At 45.9% G+C, this 17993-nt stretch overlaps 1 protein-coding gene across 2 annotated transcripts in view; it reads right to left on the reverse strand.

Annotated features, from left to right (window-relative positions):
- ACACB (acetyl-CoA carboxylase beta) overlaps positions 1-13063 on the reverse strand; it is a 117506-nt gene extending 104443 nt beyond the window's left edge. The window contains exon 1 of one of the 2 annotated variants that reach the window (XM_063088084.1): positions 12981-13063. The gene's annotated coding sequence lies outside the window, so the exon portion shown is untranslated. Of the gene's footprint in view, positions 1-585; positions 662-12980 lie in introns of those variants that run through there. The other variant, XM_063088083.1, reaches the window with a different exon arrangement.
- Between the last annotated feature and the right edge of the window lie 4930 nt (positions 13064-17993).

Raw genomic sequence — 17993 nt, forward strand, 5'->3', positions numbered from 1 at the left:
AAATAAATTCCAGAGGGCAGAAGGTGGTACAAGAGCACCTAGATACGATCCTAAAACCAGACAGACACCCAGCTGTGTACCTTTAAGACAGAGCAGCAGACCGACGTGTAACCTAACAATGCCAGGCGTGGCCAGTGGTCTAGAATGTGCACTGTTCATGTAGTTCGATTCCATGAGCAGCAAAGGCCAGAGGAGTCCTTCCAATAAAACCTGGTGGACCCTATCATGCCCAGCCATTGCCCTTCACTGAAATAACCCAGCTGATCTGAAAACCAGATGCCAGCCAAGGCTATTTTTATTTCTTGCAAACTGAACACAAGCAACAGTTGCCTGGTACCAGAGCAGCCATGGCCCTTGCCATAATGAATGCAGGAAACCATTTGGTTCCAACAACTGCTGGCCAGTGGCCAATGAAGGGCAGGAGAGGGGTGGGAGTCATGAGTTTGTTTTCTGGCTTTCCCCACCATACACACGTCCCCGCACCTGGCGAGGTCTTTCGGAAACAGAGAATGTCAGTGTCCAGCAATCCCCTCGAGCACTTCAAGTTTTCCTCCCACCAACTCCTGAGAGCTTGCTGCCACTTACCCACACTGGGGATTCAGCCTCCAGCTCCATTCTCATGTGAGTCTGACAGGCGCCTGAAGGGTGACTAAGGGAACCCAGCCCGCGGAGTGTCACCTTTCAGCAGGAGGCTGGTGGCATACACCAGGCCACGGGGGAGGGGCTTGGACCAGCCAATGCTCCCACTCGGGTGAGCTGAGCATTTCCCAAGTTAGCCGGGCAGCACGCCCTTATCTGTCACCTGCAAATGTAAGTCTTTTGTGAAGGTTCTGGCTCAGCCCTCACCTGACCTCAAGCTTAGGTACTTGAGGCTATCTACACAACCAGGGGCTCATCGGCCCCTAGGGCCACCTCCCTCTGGCTTGGCACATTCCTGTACTCAGAAAGCCTACTTTGCTGTTTATGCAATCGCCCCCTTGCTCAACTCTGCATCTCTGGAGTAGATTTTAACTGCGCCCATAATCACGACAGCCTCGACTATTCAGGAAAACAGGATTGGGGCAGCCTCCTGTCTCTACGTACTTACCTGTCAGATACCTGCCCTCTAGGGGGAGGGCAAGGCTCAGTGCAACTTGGGTTTGGCCAGGTTGGACAGGATGAAAAGAGAAACAACAGTGTCACGGCAAACAGTGGGTGATCAAGGACCCTCCAGCTAGCAAGAAGGTGGTGCAATGCCCTTTTGCAAATTCAGAGATAATTAAACAGATAGAAGTGAGATAAGTATGGCTGCCAGGGCACAAAGAGCTGGCTGGTAGATGCCTTAACCTGCACCCTGGCTGTGGGGCCCAGCCTGTCACAGCTCCTGGTGTTTCTCAAAAGCTGCCTGCTCCAATTTGCAGCCTAACTTGGGGAAATGTGGATCAATCCAGTGTCCTTGCTGTACCAATGAGTAAACAGAGGCCGAGAGGTCACATGTGAAGTTAGCCACACAGCCAGGACGGGAACCAAGACGCCCAGCTCCAGGCCAGTGTTCCTTCTACACCAAGGCATCATTTGCAGCAAAAAATCGATTGTCACTGGGCACCTTGTTTGGTCCTCTAGCAACTAACCTGGGTTCACATCTCAACTCTGCCATCCACAAGCTGGGTGAGCCTCGGGCAAGATAAACACCCTCTCTGACCCTCAGTCTCCTCATCACAAAATGGGGTTAAGGATGGTACCTACATCAGGGGGTTATCAAGAGGTCAATGAGATCATCCCGCAGGACACCAAGCGTGGTACCAGGCACAGTTGGGCTCTAGACATTAGCAATGGCCATTCACAATCTACACTCAGAGAGCCCCAGGCAGGATGAGCCACTGCTCCAGGACACTCTGCCGCCAACAGAGAGTGTTATTTCAGACAAACCATGTCCCCTCTCTGAACTTCAGTGTCCGCATTTAGAAAAGGAGGGAAGATACCCAGGCTTGCCCACCTCACAGAAGTATTGTGAAAATCAACCAAGATCTGTTTAATCACCAGGACTAAATACAACCTTCCCCTTCTTATTTGAACCAAAATGGAAAGAACGAGGAAGGGGCCCATGAGCACGGCTTCCGCTGTGAGCATCTTCCTCCACCAATAGACAGAAATAGACTCACAGTTGGTTCTGCCCTGGTCAGGCATCAGGGCCATTCCCTAAGGATCAGTCAGCCCAAGTGGGACAGGCAGATCACCACATCAGGAACAGCTCCCCCTAGACTCACTTCAGCATCCTGCGCCTCCAGCCACCAGCTGCTGAGGGGTGACAGCAGGGGCAGGTGTTTTCCAAACGGGAGAAGTCTCCAGGTCATCGGCAGCATGACCCAGGCTGAATTAGCGTATCATCTGTTCCCTGATCCAATGAGAACGCTCCTGAGGACTTTGTGTGTGTTTGGGGAGCAAGGGAATCACTTTTTAGGTGATTTTTTTTTTTTTAATGGCTGGCCGGTCCAAGGATCCAAACCTGTGACCTCAGTGTTACAAGGCTGCACTCTATCCAACTGAGCTAACCCACCAGCCTAAATATTTTTCTAATGCCAACATAGGGGTTGAAGAAGGTAAGAATGGAAATGTTAGGGTGTGTTGTAGGGAAGAGGAAGTGATTTCTAATAAGTCACAATGAGTGTTTTCCTGTGTCATTAGCATTTACTGAGTGCACAACTGATGACAGACGCTGCTTTTCATGCATAATCTCATTGACTTTCCCATCACTTACTACTCCCTTTTATAGGTGAGGAAACTGAGGCTTGGTCACACCTTAAGTTCACACTTTTAGGACCTGGGGTGGCTTCACTTTGGGGCCTGAGCTCCTAATCCTCATACTCTCTCTCTCTATACGCAGAATTTCCCTCCAGAAACCCTAAGATCCTAAGTCAGGGGACCTAACTGACTGTCACAGTGTACTGCTTGGTTTTTTAGAGCTGTAGGCTTGTTTTTATTTTTATTTAATTATTTTTTGTGGGCTTGTTTTTAAATCTGTGTGTCCCCTCCTAGAGAACTAAAATGCAACAAAGAAATAAACAACAAAACTACTTCTCTAGACTTGGGTTCTCTTGGGAAGGGCTTTGGGGGAGACAGGAGTGTTCAGTCCAAATAAAAAGTCTTTTAAATCAAGATGTAACTGCTAGAATCTCAGAATCAGGATAAGTCACATCTGGAAGGCAGTTCAGAGAGGACACCTTCTGGGATGGAGACCGACGAGAGGGATAGCAAGAAGAAGGGGACATCTGCACTAGGACTTTGTAGGCTGAATAGGAGCTGACCAGGTCACCAAGGGGGGCAGGATGTCTCAAGCAGAATTTGCTCTTGGCACTATGCTATATGGTGAGTTTATAACTCTACTGGCTAAAGATGGGGACTGGGTTACCGTTACTGAAGCAGGAGCTGTGATTAGCACTTTGGATCTATTGTGCAGGATAACCATTTGTTTTCCTTAAGATAATCAGAGAGGTGGAGTGACTTGTCTGAAGTCACACAGCTCGGTGAGACACAGTGTTCAACCGCAGTCTGCCTGACGCCAAGCTAGATTTGTAATAGGTGGAGCTGGCCGGGTGAATCAATTAGCTGGCTACCCTCTTGGATTGGTGGAATTAGAAGCCTAAAAAAAGTCCCCAAGAGGGTCAGCAGTTCTCAAACTTATCACATGTTGGGGCATCTGGGTCTTTGGGGAATTCCAGCCAATACTATTAGAGTGCACATATAATAACTACATCTCTGGTTTTGTGCCAAAGCCCACACAACTCGATCCCAAAGTCAAGGGCAGGTGTACGGCATTAGAGTCGTCTGATCTAGGAACAGCTTCAGGGAGGAAACTACATTTGAGCAAAGTCTGTGCACTTGTTTTCCCCCAGTCAGGGAAAGGCTCAGACGATCAAACACCAGGGCCCTCTGGGGGTGCTGGCCCAGAAAACGTCTAGTCTGCAGTGCCTGGCACACTGTAGGTGCTCAATTAATGCCTGTTGAGCCAAACCAAATTTTTGATGTGGTTAACCTGCTGGCACAGGCAAAACCGGCCCGAATGGTTCCAGATCAGCCCCTGCCTTGGAGGGAGGTAAGAGGAGCATCTTGTCCACTTCCAATGGACAACGTGCTCCACTGTCTCAAAAGCCCATCGGGCTGATTTGTTCAGCCGTGTCTTACTCAAATTATCCCTGCAAAAACTGCTGAAGTCCACTGTCTATCTCTCTGGGGTCCTGGGGCCCTGCCACCATCACAGATGGAATTCTATCCTCTTTCCCTTCTGTTCCTGCTGTGCCTTCTTCAAACATTCACTCTTTCACCAGCGAACATTTCCAGGGCACCTGCCAGGTGAGGTACTGGCTGCTGAAGACAGGGACCGAACAAGACAAGAATGGCCCAGCCCCACTCTTGTGGGTTTACAATCTCACCAGGAAGCAAATAAAATCATAGACACACGTAAAGGCACAACCAGGAGAATCACCACGAAAGAGGATCTCGTGGCATGCCACCCAAAGAGCTTGTCTGCAAGGCAAGGGAAGAGGTTCCAAAAGCAGGAGCTTCTGCTGAGATGAGAGAGTGTGACTTAGGCAGGGGAAGGTACTGGGCAGGAAGGGGAAGGAAAAGTGTTCGAGGCAGAGAGAGCAGGAGGCACAAAAGCCCAGAAGCAGGAAGGCATCTGGTACCCTCCAGGAACCCAATGAGAACAGTCTGCCTGGAGCTGAGAAAAGGGTGGCCTGGGGATGGGGCAGAAGACAGAAAGGGAACGCTAAGCAGGGTCACGAGCTGCGTTAAGAGATTCAGACCTCCTTCCTGGAACACGGAGAGCTACAGCACATGAGCTAAGAGCTCAGACACTGTGGTCCGATTGCCTGGGCTAGACACACGGCTCCACCACTTACAAGCTGTGTGACCATGGGCAGAGAGTTTAACGTGAGCTTTAGTTTCCTCATCTGTAAAATGGGGATAATGACAGTACTACAATTGTTGTAGTCATTTTTCTCATTCATGTTGTTACTCAGGGTAGTACTGGCCAGCCCTTGGGAGACCAAGGGTCTATATGCAATGCTTTACTCTGACATCGAGGTGTTACATGATGGATACCTCTTCCACCAACTGCTCCTGGCCCTGCTGGCTGAGGGCCTCCTCCCAGGCCCAGTCCTGGGGCAGAACCATTGCAGGATCCAGCCTGAATGGCAGTGGAGTGACTCAGCAGGAGACAGGACTGTATATACGGGTGAGCCTGTCCATCCCACACAAGTCACCAAAGCAGAGGCCCGGCCATGTTCTCTCCACCAGGACCACATCTTACCCACTGGGGACAGCTACTCTGAGTCAAAGCTGTACCAGGGCTTTCCACTAGCTTTGGAAATCTGGATGCAAATGTTGGGAGGAATCAGTTGAGCGTGATTTGCCTTCCTAAAGAGGAGAAACCTCTCCTCTGTCCTGCTGCTTCTAGATATAAAAGTAAAAATAACTCTAGACACAGACCCAGAGGACCCAGGGGCTCAGTCTCAGTACTGTCACCAGCCACCTCCAATGTTGGTTATGTGTTTAAGTCTTTGAACTGCCGCTTTCCAATTTTGAATAATGTCAACTTCACATGGCTCTTGTCAGGACTAAATAATGAGGTTATGTACTTAGAAGAGCTTGTGGGTCGTGTGGATAGAGCATCAGCAGCAGTCACTTCACCTTGCTAAAGTGCACTGATGCAGAAATTTCCAGGAGCAGTGAGAGGGTTCAAAGGATGGCCGAGCCCTCAGGACCCCCACTGGAATTCCAGATGACAATCTGATGAAGTGTACGCAAACAGCCTCACTGACAGATCAGGTTTTGTGACAAAAAGTAATCTAGGTCATTTTTGAGTTTAAAGCAAAGAACCCTATTGGCAACACAGTGCATCGGTCAGAGTATGGGGTCTGGAAGGGCAGGATTCAAGTTCTTTTTCGGCTCTTTATTTCCTGTGTGACCTTGAGCAAGATTCCTCGCCTCTCTGAGCCTTGGCTTTCTCATCAAAGTACACAATGCGTTTGGTAAGGAAGGCTTCCTCACAGAGTTTTGGTGAGATCTAAGTGAACTAATATAAATCAAGCAAACAATGAAAGAGAGTGTGCTAGCAGTTCCTGCACTCTCCGTGATGTACCGGGCATTGTGCAGAGTGCCTTAGCTCAGATCAAGTTCAAGCCATTATTCTCCCTCACTTGGACCATTGCACAAGCCTCCTGACGCATCTCCATGTCCCTAGTCTTGTCCCCCCAAGTCCATTATGCACAGAGGAGCCAGGGGGATCTTATAAAAAAATTCACAGACAACCCTAGTGTCCAGATTATGACTTCTAAGTACATTTCCCACTGAAAGGAACCAGGACTCCTTGGAAAAATGGCTGATTCTAGGGCTGGGGCAGAAATGTACAAAATGAGTTGAGATATCTTATCCTGCCTAAAAAAGAGGACCTTCCATGGGCTTGCCCTGCCAAAGAAAAGGCCACAAAGGGATGATGAAACACACCAACAATCTTTTCAAAACTCATGAGGTCCTAATATAACTCAAATCAAAAACAACCTCATTGGGACCTCTGGAAATTTCCAGAGCACTACTCATTACTCTGAAAATAGACTTACCAAAAGAAAAGGATGGAATCGGGCATGTATCCTGACTTTCTTTTAGGGACTATTTCAGGGTCACCAAATGGTTGATGAAAGTCCTGTGTTATAGAACAATGACAGCTAATAAAGGTAGAAGGGTTGATGGAAGTAAAAAATCACCACTTGTAACCAGTAATGAATAATAACGATCCAGGCTTTCCTCATCAATGGCTTGTAAAACCATTTGGTGAAAGGGTGATGGGGAATTGTATGATGGAGGTCAGGCTGATGTCCCCAAACTCACCGATGAGCCAAAATCACTGACAGTGGGGTAACCTGACATTAAGTTCTTCTTGACACTATGCAATAGAAAACACAGAGCAACGCCTTTGAAGTATTCCTGCCAAGGATTTGTACCTGGATTGATTCAAGCCTTAGACCTAAGTATTTATTTATAGGTACAAGGGATCATGCTAAATGACACTTGGAAGACGCAATCAGCCAAATCCAGGATGGGGAAAATTCTATGGGACAAATGACCCAGTTTCTTCAATAAGTAACTGGCATTTAATAAAGGGGGGTGGTGACTACTATAGATTAAAAGAAACTTAGAATTTCTGTGGGTCCTGAATTGAACAAAACTGTTCAAAGACATCTTTGAGACAATTGGAGGACACTGAGCAGGAACTAGGTACTAGATTAAAAAATCATCATTAACTGTGTTGAAAATAATTATAGCAATGGTTTTTTTAAAAATCCTCATCTTTTTTAGAGATATATATGAAAGTATGAGTAAAACAATATGATAGCTGGCTCTGAGATTTGCTTGAAAACACTTGGGAAAAATAGAACTGCATTTAATGATACGTATGCTAAATTATTCAGTGGTAAAGATACTGATTTTTGTAATTTATGTGAAATGCACAAAAACTTTAGAGAGACAGACATGAGAGAAAGCAAATAGAGCAGATGCTAATGAGAGAATCTAAGTAGTGGGTGTGTGAGTAATCACTGTAAAATTATTTCAACTGTTACATGTTCAAAAATTTCATAATAAAATGTTGGGGGGAAATACAAATAAAAAACGTGTACATGTAGGTAGATGAAACTAGAAAAGCAAAGACTCAATGGTTGTGGAAGCTGGCGGTGAATGTATGTGGGCTCAGTGTGCTATTGACTTTACCTCTAAATGTATTTAAAAAGTTAACTTTTTTCCTATACTAACAAGTTAAAAAATACATAAACAAAATGCAAGCACTCTGTCTGCTGATTAAAACCTGAATACTGGCTGGTCGGCTAGCTCAGTTGGTTAGAGCACACCCCTGTAAGACCCAAATCAGGGTTTGAAGCCCTATACCCCTGTACTGGCCAGCTGCCAAAAAAGGGAAAAAAGAAAAAACCTGAATACTAATAGCTAATACTTATTAGTACTCGCTATGTGCCAGGCTCTGTATTAAGCATTTGATAAGCACAATACTGTTCCATCCTGCAGGATCAGTACCAAGAGAATTCTTATTTTATTGAAAAGGAAACTCAAGGTGTGAGAAGTTAAACTTGCCCAGTCATTGAATTTCACCTTTTCAATGGCTCTCATTGCTTCCTTCACATAGTCCATGTGGCCATGGTGATCTGCCCACCCTCCAGCCACACTGGCCCCTTTAAGTCCCTTGGCACATGCTGCCTGGAATGTTCTGTAAGGTTCTCTCCCTCCGTGCCTCCCATCACCACTTGCACAGTTATCTTTTGCTCCTTTTTCTATCTTTGGCTTCAGTGTTCCCAACTCTGACCCACCCTGAAAGCTACGGGTCTTTCTTACTTTTTTGACATGTCCCTTTCCTTCATGCTGTTTATCACATGCTGATGTGACACTGTATTTTCCTCAGTATACTTGTTTATCTCCCCCTAGAATGAAGGCTTCCTGAAGGCAAGACAAGCTGTGTCTTGCTCTGGGCTCACCAGCACACAGGAGGGTTAGTGTAAAGCTACACGACTACACCAGCTGTGGGGTTGAGGCAATAGCTACGCTAATTGTATGGCTGGGCATTTCGTAACTAAAGCCAAAACGTTTCATTATTTTAGTTATAATAAGTTTCCGTTTGTATTGTCAGAGCTAGGGCTCAGACCATTCAAACCCATTGTACAGACTGGGTCACGAGACCTCTCACATGCCAGGCTGGGTCACAGACCCCTCACATGCAGGTCCACGCTAGGTAATTGGGAAAGATCCTGGGAGCCATTGGCAGACGACATGAGCTCAGTTCTCAGCAGCAACAGCGGTGGCCTCTTGGGGTATCCCAGGCGCACCGGCAGCAACAGCCTCCAGCAGCAGCAGCGGCCACCCCAAAGGCCCCCCCACCCCGGGGGGCAGGAAGGACCGTGGCTCAGAGCCACTCTTTTATACTTAAGTCAATAACCCAGGACACCTGGGTGCACACGTGCAATTACATCAGACAATAACCAAGGAACACCTGGGTGCACGTGCATATTTACATCAAATGCTCAGCAAGATTCTGAACAGCTGATGGGCCCTGACCATTTTCCTTCACTTTTCCTACAGTTAGTAAGCACTTGCTGGGTGCATTAATGTCTGTACCTAGCTCGGGTGCGACTCTGGGCCAAGCCCACCCTCCTGCCCACCTGGAGGATCCTCCTGCCTCACTGAGTTTCCAAGGGTGTAGGTGTCAAGGTGAGGCATTGGGCAACCCCAGCACGGGCAGCTGAACCCACCGCTGCCCCGCTCCCTCTTACTGCAGTATCAGGGGCTGCCAGAGACACCATAGAAGCCCAGCTCCTGCTCTACGCCCTTTCGCTCCCTGACCTCCTCCTCCTGGGACTTGTCACAGGTTGTAGTTAAATGCGTCCTTATTACATATACATGAGTCTACCCCCAGAAGGTAAGCTCTGTGAGAGCAGACAAGGTGTAAAACCCAGGTGTGCCCAGATTTATCAGCAACTCCTGATTTCACCTCCCCCGAACCCCTTCCCTAGCAAACAGGCATTGGAAAGATGACTCTGAAGATACAGCTTTGTTGTAAATCAGTGTAGACATGCTGGGAGGCATACAGCAGTCCCCCAATGAACCAACAAAAGCTTAAATAATAATAAAAGCGAATCTTTGTTGAACACTTACTGTATACTGAGTCCTATTATGCTGTGCACTTGACGTTTATTATCCCTTTAAAGGTCCACAAAAACCCTAAGAAGCATGTGCTCCAGTTCTACAAATGAGATGGGGAAGTCTGTTGCCCAGGGTCACATCATCAGTCAGTGGCAGAGCTGGGACCTGCACTGCCCAGCTCCAATGTGTGCACATGTGTATGTATGAATGTGTGCATGCATGTGGGTGTAGAGAGAGAGAGACAGACATAAGAGAAAGCAATAGAGCTTTACACCCACCGCCATCTTACCTCAAGGCTGAATTAGTGCAATAGGCTATTAGCAGATCTCCCTGACCCTATTCTAGCTTGTCCTTGCTGTAATGGGAGATGGAGACACACACACACACACACACACACACACACACACACACACACACACACACACACACACACACACACACACACACACACACACACACACACACACACACACACACACACACACACACACACACACACACACCCCTTATCCATTCCTCAACCCTGTTTTTCAAGAGGTGGCCATGGAATACACACACACACACACACACACACCTTATCCATTCCTCAACCCTGTTTTTCAAGAGGTGGCCATGGAATACACACACACACACACACACACACACACACACACACACACACCTTATCCATTCCTCAACCCTGTTTTTCAAGAGGTGGCCATGGAATACCAGTCCTGAAAGATAGCCCCGCCCCTGCCCCCCCAAAAAGAATGTTTCTGGGGCCAAATCCCAAAGTCACATCTTGGAGAGTCCCTCTGCATATCTGCAAAATAAAGGCTCTGAGAAGTCCTACTGTGAAGGGCCTGGACTCCCCACAGGCAGCCTGGTGTTTCCCAGACTAACTGGACTCAGAGCCCCTTCTCCACCTTGTACAGGCTATCATTTCACAGCAGGAGGTCTCCAAAAGCCCCACTTTGTTGGGAGTGTAGAAATAAGGGACCACAGTCTTCCTTATAACCAAGTGAGGAAAGCCTTCTAAATCAGTTGGGCGGAGTGTTTCCAACAATCGATCATTCTAGCTAGTACTGGAGTCTGTGACCGATTTACTCCTAAACAGAAAGGAGAGTGTGTTCAGGTTGTCCTTTAATATCACTCTTATTCATGGTTTAATTTGATTCAAGAAGGTGGAACTTTAATTAGTTTAACAAGGGCAGCACAAAACTCTGGGCTAACTGAAGGGGCTGTTTCTGGAGTGTGGGTGTTTCCTGGGGCCCCAGTGCAGATAAGGGTGGCTAAGGCGTCCTGGGTGGGTCCATAAGGCAGGACTTCTGCAGTTGAGCAGAACTGAGTGGAGGCTTTGCCAATCTGTCATCTGATTGGCCTGAGCCCATCATGAAAATTCTCCGAACTTTGGTTTCCTGGCTTACAGAATGGAATAAGTAACACTTCCTTCCTAGGATTGTCCTCAGAATTATGTGAGATAAAAGTCAAATGCCTGGAGCGTGCCACCTAGTGCCAACTACCCATTAATCCATACCTCGGTTTCCCTGCTGTGCCTATCCTGGACTTTCCAGTACAAGAAGCCTGGATTCCTAGAATAAAACGTGGCCTGTTTTCCTGGAAAATCATCTTACTCCATGGTAATAAGTTTACTATTATCACAGCACATTGAGAGATCTATTAGAATAGACTGTGAAGTGTGCATGAATTTTTCAGATCAAGTGCAAGATTTCTGACTGTGCATCTAGCCTTTGCCACATGCAAATGAACTCTCCTTTGAAGGGAGGAGTCCCTGAGTCAAAGTTCTGAGGAAGCATTAGAACAAGGTATCCTAAAGACCATATTGGACTGTGATCTTATCCTACTGGGATAAGATCATTTAAAGATCCACTTAAAAAAACTAAAATATTTCTCGGTGAATATCAAGTATCACTTGTAATACTCTAATTTCTGTCTCAGATCTAAAGGTGTTAAAAGAAAGAGGAAATTTACACAACACCTGAGCGGGAGTAAATAAAACTCCTTTTCAAAAACATAAAATGCCTTCCCAGAACTTCTCAAAGAAAGTCACAGATTGGGAATATCTGCATGTCTGATCATGTGATTTAGGATTGGCTGGACCTTTCCATTTAAAACTTGGAGAAGTCAGTCAAGAAATCACATCTTGTAAAGAACTCCAAGTCACTGTCAGAAGAAACATGCAATTTATAAAACAGTATCTTTGCCTTTCAGTTTTTGTTTTCTTTTTTTATGTTTAGGGTTATTTTATTCAACAGGTATTAACTGGAAGTCTGGATTAGCTATCAGGGATTTGGGGATGAGTAGACAGACTCGGTGGGCTGGGCCTCATGGGCCCAGAATGATGGCTGGCTATCCCAAGGTCCGGTCCAGCTCTGATGTCAGCGATTTTTCTCCTTGAGCACCTGCCCTGCTCTCCCTCTTCATTTCCATGGATTCAGCTCTAACAAAACCCTCAGCAACCAGCCAGCAGTGAGATCCTGGAAGAAGAGGCTGTGGCCTTAAGCATTAAACCTGTGGAGTCAGAGCTTGCCTCTTCCTAGGCGATAAGAGGCTGGTTCCCTTTCAGTTTTTAAATTGAAAGTCCTGAGTTCCTGGAATACCACTCAGTACTGGGAAAACTGGGACTATATGGAAAGCCATTTACGTTAAAAAATAATAATAACGATAGACTTGAGAGATATAGCCATGTACTGGGTGAGTGCACAGAATAAAAGGTCTGGGGGGTTATATACCAGACTGCACAGTGGCTCCCTTGGAGGAGGGTCACACAGGAACAAGGGCGCAGAGTCCCATTATACTCTGGACCGCCTGACTCTTTTACTTGTATATTACTTTGTAATGCGTTTTTTAAAAATTTAAAGAAAACCATGTCTTAGCAATATAGGACCACTACAAATGCTTTACTCTTAGAGTCTGCTTTTTTAAAAAAATGAGCAAGTTTGACAGATGAGACAGCTGTAGAAAACAGAATACTTTTCCTTAAGGCAGAAGCTTTGGGGGCAAAAACAAAAAAGCAAAAGACACCTTTAAATGGGTTGTGAAAAGGATGAAGGAGGTGCTCACGGATCCCCAGCAAGACAACAACTTACAGATGCAAAGAAAGACCCTTCTCCTTCATCAACACTACAGAGCCAGGTCTTCTGATCAGCTTCCCTCAAACATAACAGGAATTGTTGTTCCCCTGGAAGCCCCAGGTGCACACTTTTGCACGGGGGCAGCTCCCACTATACACTGAATTCCTGTTCACTTGCACGTTGGCTTTACGGTGGGTGATCCCAGGGAGGGGTGAGCTGACTTACCATGTTAGCTCTTCAGCTTTTCTTTGCCCATGTCCTCTCAACTGTGCACTCAGGTATACATTTTCCAAGTTCCTTGTTTGCTGACAGCCTGAATCTAAGCCTGCTAGCTGCTCTCTGTTGTGACTGTAAATGTCACTTTTAGATTAACTGGCCCCTGCTATTTAAAAATATCCTTGGAGCACTTAACCTTCAAGGCTCTGAACAGCAAGCAGCAATACCCAGGCGAAGAAGAAAAAGATCCCACATTAGGGAGAGTTCTGCTTTCTGCCTTTCAATCCCATAACTTGCTTTACTTCAAAATTCTTAGATATCTAAGCCACGAGGCAGCTAAAGTCCAAGTTGTCGTAAGCAATAGGAACAAAGGCATCTTGGCCTTCCTGTGACATACTGAAAATTAACTGCCTAGAGGTTGTCAGTCATTTGAGAAACAAGGAGCCTACAGTGAAAAGCCTGAATGAGGAAGGCAGACACTATCAAAAGAACACCTGACTTCTCTCCCCTGAAAAGATTTGGCAAAACCCTCCTGAATCACAGCACTTAGTGGAATGTTTCCAATTTCTTATGACTTGAAGATTAAAAACAGGGCTCCATTCCAATTCCAGGTCAGCTGGCTCTTGCTCGGTCTCAGCAGAAAAGAAATTCGGCACCCGCTGCAGTTACAGAGTGTTCTGCAACGTGGAGGGGGCTGGAGGCATGTGGGACAAAGGTCACCTCCAGGTCCCAACTGGAGCAGGCAAGCAGGCCCATTCAGAAGTGCACTGTGCTCAGACAAAAGGGAAGGGAAACGGCAGGTGAGTGGCTCCGATTTCTGTAAACAAGGATGATGCACCTTACTAAACAGCAAGTGCAAAAACCGGCAAGAGCACAGAATCTGTGTGGAACACTCTAAAGCGCTGCTATGGCAGGTGCAGCCCATACTTCATTTGTGGGCTTATTTTCTAATAAGGAAAAGTCATCAAATATTGCACTCCTTGTGATTTTCTCCACTGGATTTGGAAGCAGGAAGGGGACTCCTTGCTTATTACTCGTGTTCTCCTGAAGCTTCAGTATCACCAGCTGTAACCTGGGACAGTGCCGTGTACGTGTTGTAGGAGTCGGGGATGAAGTAACGTGTTACACTTTCCTCTGTGTAACCGAGACGGAGAAAAGAGAAAGAAAGAAATTGCTCAAAATACAATCAATGAGGCCTGGAGGGACTGCCACCCATCAGGGGAGCAGCCCCGATCCGAAATCAGCCTTTCTTTTTATTGACAAGACAAGGAAGTTTCAGAAGAAAAATCAGTTGATTCAATCATCAAAGAAGGACATAAAGACAGGCAGTGTAAAGCTAATAACAACAGTAAATTAACAATGTGACATTCCAGAGTGTAATTTGTAAAAAGCTAGGTTAATTCACCAACAAACAGCTTGTCCTTAGTAAACATTTTCTTTTCCACATACTTCCTACAGCAATTTCCTTAGCATATTTAAACAGCATTCAAGCAGTTTCCTTAACATATCTCAAGAACAATCAGTAAGTTAAATAGTCAATAGTCGTTCAAGGTGGCATCAAACCAGCAACCTAAAACAGTCAAAGTACACAATTCCATCCCTCAACAGTGATTAGAATTGATTAGATGGCTTTTGCCAACCTTATCTGTGGACTTTTGTCCCATATTCAAGAACCTTTTGGTTCATTCATTCATTACCTAAAAATCTTATTCTAAGATCAAAGATTTCTAACCCACTACAGTAACGCATCAGGTCAAGTGCTCAGCACGATGCTCATGAACTCTTAGGTTCTCAATAAGCAGTGGCCCCTAGGATGGTTCTAAGATTATTAAGAAAACTTCACTCCAGAGTAGCTCATGTGATCCCTTGAAAGAGGTGCCTCTCAAACCATGTTTCCCGGGAGAGCCTTCTGTGATTCAAGGAAATTGTTTTAAATTCCATTTTAAAAATTCCTCCCCAATGACTCCAAATAATTATGATCTAGGCAGTATGTCGATAGTGGCAAGAATATTAGGCTTTGAAATCAGGCTGATATGGGTTTGAACCCTTGTTTTATTACCTGTGACTTTGAGCAAATGGCTCAGCCTTTGTGTCCCCATCAACTATTTCGCCATGTGGTTGAGAAAATTAAATGAAATGATATACATTGAGCTTCTTGCACAGTGGCTTGCTCATAACAGGCACTTAATAATATCTTTCCAATGAAATTCATTACTTTCAAAAAGTCTAGACACATACACAAACAACTGTCTTGCGGTTGTCTCCCTTGGCTCTATCTCTTTACAACAGGTATTTTCTAGAATACAAATGGAAGGCTTGAAACCAAAGCTGTTCATAAATGCTTTCCACCAAATACATGAACATTAACAGAAACAGATATTTTTAAAAATGTATCTTAGATTCTAAAAGTCATACATGTCAAATTGTCTGCCAAAAATAATTATCAAATGACCACATGGCCTCAGGAAACAAGATACTTGCAGAGAAGTTGCTGGTCCTGCTGCAAACCAGACCCTTTAGAAGAATGCAGATGTCTTCCCCCACCAACTAAATCAGAATTCCTGGGGGGGGGGGGGGTCTAGCATTAATATTTTTAAAGTTTGCCCAGGCTTGAGGAGCATTAAGCACTTGTCTGAAGCCTCACGACCTTCCTCTCCCTGGCCGCAAACTCCACCGAGACATAACAGAACAAAGGAGATACATAACTGAGAAGCAAAGAATGGAAAGTATTGATCTCCTGGTCTGCCCCACTCACCGATATCTGCATTTCCAAACATACTGCTAAAATTTAAAACCTGGTTCCAACTGAGATAACATGCAAGGGAACTTTAAGTTTTGAGAACCAAATTAAAGCATCAGAAGGACTCTAAATGGAAAAAGAAGCCATCTGCAGCAGGCAAAGTTTCCAGGCTTTCCTCAGCTTCAAATGACACAAAGTAGCCCAGAGCCCCCTACCTACCTGTTTTTCTTTGTAGATTTCAAAGGTTTGACAAGGATGAAAAGCCACTACCACACATATACACCAAAAAGTTTGCTTCTCCACCAAAACCTCTAAGACTTTTTACAGCAGGAGCAAACCCAAGCAGAAAGTGAGTTGTAAGAGGAAGAGAACGTAATAATGCAAGCAAACTAACACCTGAAGTCTATTTAAAAACATGCAGACAATTCACACTCACCAACTTTTCCCCACTGGACTCAGATCAAAACCAGGTGGTGACTTTCACAAAATGAATTATTTTCTAACTTGGGGTTCCCAGTACAACATTTGCATAATCATTGACTTCCTTGTGTTACCAATTCCAAAAGCTGTCAGCAGATACTCTTTTCCTTACCCGGGAAAGGAGACAGGAATCATTTCTGGCCAGGTTCTCACTGTCTCCCACACTTTGCCATGTGGAACTCTCCACATCCACACATGTGGATCCTCAGCTACCTGGCTCTGCCTTGGCCAGCTCCTCTGCATAAAATGCTCCCTTCCTCTTCTTGCCCTGGAAACTGCGTTTTTCGTTTTTCTTCAATACCCAGCTCATAGCTCACACATTCCCTCTGCTGTGAAATTTCTTCTTTCCTGGCTGACCCAGTGGTTGCTTTTCGTTCCCACCGCTCTAGGCAGTGGCAACAGGCGACAGGAGTCTGCAAACTATGGCCCTTGTGCCTGTGTTCTACTGCTCCTAAGCTAGGAGTGATTTTTACATGTGAAAAGCTTGGGGGAAAAAAATCAAAAGATCTCATGACACACGAAAATCCTATTAAATTCAATATCCATAAATCATATTAGATTCAATGTCCATATATAAAGTTTTATTGGAACACAGCCTCACCCGTTCATTTACATTTTGCCCATGGATGCTTTCTCTATAATGCAGAGTTGAGTAGTTCCCAGAGTCCGGATGACTGAAAAACCTCAAATATTTAATGTTTGACCCTTCACAGGAAGTTTGCCAACCCCTGACCTAAAAGGCTAAGACTGCCTTTCATTTATTTTTGCACATTGAGTACTAGAACCAGCAAACCCAAAAGGTGGAAAAATTGCTACCACAGTTTCAAATGTTAATCAAAATGAGGAACCTTGTTTCTAAACAATCAGTGATTAAATCTGTATTTCTTTCTTGGGTGGTCATAACCATGTAAGATGCTGCTGTGTTGTTTAAAGTGTCACTTCTAAAGTTCAATGTTTTTTAAAAACCCAAATAATTAGTTTGCTTCTTGAATTATCTGTGGTAACTCAGAGCTCTCCCGCTACTGGCAGGGCTGCAATTGGAGAGAAGCGTCAACAGCTAACTGGTACAGAAACATCCCCTCACTTCTGCCTTGGATGAGTCCACTGTAACACTTAGGGAAGGCGGCAAAGCTACCAGCAGGCAGGGAGAGCATGCATCTTCCTCCTGGGAAAGCCTGTTTGCTGATCACAGGATGTGGAATCATAAACCCTTCTTTTCACAGATGAGGAAACTGAGGCCCAGAGAGGAAGCAATATTTTCAAGCAAAACTAAGGTCCCTCCGCCTCGAATCTAGATGCCTTCCCTGGGTGCACCTTCTTGCTCACTTCAATAAAAGCAGACTTGTCACAACCCTTCCCATACTTTTTCTTCCTTCGTCAGACCCCAGGGGTTCCCGCCTCTCATCCTGACAGCCCACCCGCCCAGTAAAGCCAAGTGTTGGCAGGACAGTGGGCTTTCAAGAGTCTTCCTGGTGCCCTGGCCTACACCTGAAGTCTAGATTCTCAGGGAACAGTCTGGAAACCGTAGCTGAGGGAGGACGGGGGAGCGAGCTCGTCACAGGACACCTTAGAATGCAGCCATGATGGGCGTGCCAAGATCCTCAAAGAATCGCTTTCTTTTTCAGGCCAGAAGCTGTCCCTGAGGTAGCCTGTCCACAGCACTCGGGGTTTGGGTGCTGTTCCTGGCTGGGGGTGGGGCCCTGCTCCAGGGAGCCCCTCCCGGAACCCGGCCCAGCGCTTACCGCGGCCTGGCGGAGGGGTGGGCGGCTCCATCGGAGCGGAGGGGGCGGGGCCGGGGGCGG

This window comes from Cynocephalus volans, chromosome 2, assembly GCF_027409185.1.
Source record: "Cynocephalus volans isolate mCynVol1 chromosome 2, mCynVol1.pri, whole genome shotgun sequence".
Taxonomy (NCBI): domain Eukaryota; kingdom Metazoa; phylum Chordata; class Mammalia; order Dermoptera; family Cynocephalidae; genus Cynocephalus; species Cynocephalus volans.